Raw genomic sequence first — 2,903 nt, 5'->3', positions numbered from 1 at the left:
TTAGTTAGTTAGTTAGTTAGTTAGTTAGTTAGTTAGTTAGTTAGTTAGTTAGTTAGTTAGTTAGTTAGTTAGTTAGTTAGTTAGTTAGTTAGTTAGTTAGTTAGTTAGTTAGTTAGTTAGTTATTTGGTTAGTTGGTTAGTTGGTTAGTTGGTTAGTTGGTTAGTTGGTTAGTTAGTTAGTTAGTTAGTTAGTTAGTTAGTTAGTTAGTTAGTTAGTTAGTTAGTTATTTAGTTAGTTATTTAGTTAGTTAGTTAGTTAGTTAGTTAGTTAGTTAGTTAGTTAGTTAGTTAGTTAGTTAGTTAGTTAGTTAGTTAGTTAGTTAGGTAGTAAGTTAGTTAGTTAGTTAATACCTGTTTTATGTTAGTAGCATGTTCTTATAAATATTTATTAAAAAATTTTGATAGCATATATGAACTATTGACAATGACAAATTAAAACCACCCAACAAGCAATTTGATTTAAAATCAATGTTGTCATTTCTAAAACCAAATATGTTCTCATTTCTAAAACCAATTGATGTTTACTAAGCTTAGTACTGAATGTTTTAATGTACTTCATTAGAATAAAGCCAGTATTGACGTATTCCCAATTGAATGTTTTCTAAAGAGTGTTATCAAAAGCAAGTTTACAGCGAAGTATAATAAAATTCATGGGTGTTTTAAACTCAATTGTGCAAAATTGAGCAAAACTATTGCTCCCTACGTTGGATGGGACGGTCAAGCTGATATTTTTTCATAATCAAAATCATATAAGTGGATCTATTGTCAAAGAGAATGAAAAACTCAATTTTTTGTGAAAAAAGTATTTATCTTTTTTATCTCTGAGCTGCATGAAACAGCATTTTTATAATTTTCTTTGAAATACTTAATTAACTCAATTAATTTTCTATTTTTATTAAAACAAGTTACTTTTTTAGCATTTACTTTAAGCTAGAGTTTTAGTATTTAATTACAAGTTAAACAGAATGTTTGCTTTATTTGAGAAGATACGAGTAAAACAGCATATTTTGCAAATAATATTAATCATTGTACTTTTTGTTGTTCTACGAAATTCTTACGTCAATTCTACGAATACAAGTAAAAATAAAGTTTATTATTTTGAAAATAAATAATAAATAAAAAATTAAATTTTAAAATTTAAGATTTAAGATTTTGGTAAACTTTTTACTTCAGGTGACCTGGCTTAATGCCCTTAGCATTTGCAAAAATATGAACATGAGACTATTAACGGTGAGAAATCAAGAAGAATTTGATTTCCTGAAATCACTTATAGGCCTAAGATATAGTGAGTTGTTGGGTTAAAAAATTTCATGTTTATGTTGTTTTCATATGTATATGTTTTATCATAGATCAATATTTGACGTGGTGGTTAGATGACTACAAATTGGAAGGAGTTTGGAAATGGATATCAAGTGGTGATGATATTCTTAAATTCTTTTATTTCCCTTACTTTAGGCTTTCAATATCATTTCTTTTTTTTTGGATTTTCTTTTAATCTCTAAAATATTAACTTTACTATTGTTCCGTAAAACCACAAAAAAAACTTAAAAAAATACTTTCTCTTTTCCTTTTTGATATGTTTGTGGTAAATTTAATTAACTCTTCAATAAGCTTCAAAACATAAATTTTTTCACATAAACTTTAGAAACATCATTCCATTGAGTGTTCATGTGGTTTTTTTTTCAATTTTTTTTAACTTTTATATAGCAGATTTCTTTCTTAAACATATCAAACTTTGACTTAAGCATTTTGCATTGTGAAACAAACTTCATAAACTTGAGTTAATAAAAAATCATTTCGATAATAAACTTTTATTACAAGAAAATATTAAAAATAATAAAAAACAAATAAGAAAGTATAGTTGGGCTTGGCCGACCATATGATACCCTAAATCAGTTATCAATAGACTTCATTTTTGGGTGAAAAATTGGTTTACATGGACACACAGACAGACAGACATCCAGACGGAAGGACAGGAGGACATAGCATAATCGACTCAGAAACCGATTCTTAGCCGAATGACGACTTTTTGTGTACCTTACAAACATCAACAAAAAACTAATATACTCTCTTAAAGTCGTGTAGGGTACAACAAACAGTAACCACACAAACGGTCATTGATTTTGTTAAGAATTTATGACGCCATATATTTCTTTTAAATATAAATATTTCTTATCAATTAATGAGTTTTATATAAATATTTTGTATTATTTATTATAAAAAAAATGTTTTTCATTCCCCACTGTAGTGGGAAGAATATTATACGTTTGTGTGGATGTTTGTAATGCACAAAAATATCGGTGCTATACATCGAACTTAAAGTATACCGATCGACTGATAAATACTTTCTGAGTCGATGTCTGTCCATCCGTCTGTCCATATTGCCGGCTGACTGTTCATGTGAACTTTGTGCGTAAAGCACAATTTGAACCAAACGTTTTTCTTTGCCACAGAGACAAAGCCTATTGAAAATGATTGAAATCGGTAGATTTCATACAACCAGGCCGTCCGATTTGGGCTTTATGCAAAATCCCCATTAAAAATGCATTAAATGTCCAAAGACATTTATGAAATTGTGCACAACTTATTATCTTTTTTACCAATAAATTTCTTTAGATCTTTCTTTAGATCTTTGGAATCAAGATAAAATTCAAAATAAAAGTTTCTTTATGAAAAAAATATTTTTTTAAATATATCTATAAATTTTAATCAAATTTAGAATTGGGCTAATAAAAACGTTTTTCCTCCAGCTTACATCGGAGATTATAGTAGTTAGTTAGTAAGTTAGTATGTTCGTAAGTTAGAAAGTTAGTAAGTTAGTAAGTTAGTAAGTTAGTAAGTTAGTAAGTTAGTAAGTTAGTAAGTTAGTAAGTTAGTAAGTTAGTAAGTTAGTAAGTTAGTAA

At 27.3% G+C, this 2,903-nt stretch overlaps 1 long non-coding RNA gene across 1 annotated transcript; it reads left to right on the top strand.

Annotated features, from left to right (window-relative positions):
• The first annotated feature begins 962 nt into the window (after positions 1-962).
• On the top strand, positions 963-1,639 carry LOC111689571. The gene is made up of 3 exons (XR_006940241.1): positions 963-1,077; positions 1,174-1,285; positions 1,350-1,639. It is a non-coding gene; the product is annotated as an uncharacterized LOC111689571 (long non-coding RNA).
• The last annotated feature ends 1,264 nt before the right edge of the window (positions 1,640-2,903 follow it).

Source organism: Lucilia cuprina, chromosome 2 (assembly GCF_022045245.1).
Source record: "Lucilia cuprina isolate Lc7/37 chromosome 2, ASM2204524v1, whole genome shotgun sequence".
Taxonomy (NCBI): domain Eukaryota; kingdom Metazoa; phylum Arthropoda; class Insecta; order Diptera; family Calliphoridae; genus Lucilia; species Lucilia cuprina.
This window is presented reverse-complemented; position numbering and strand designations above follow the sequence as displayed.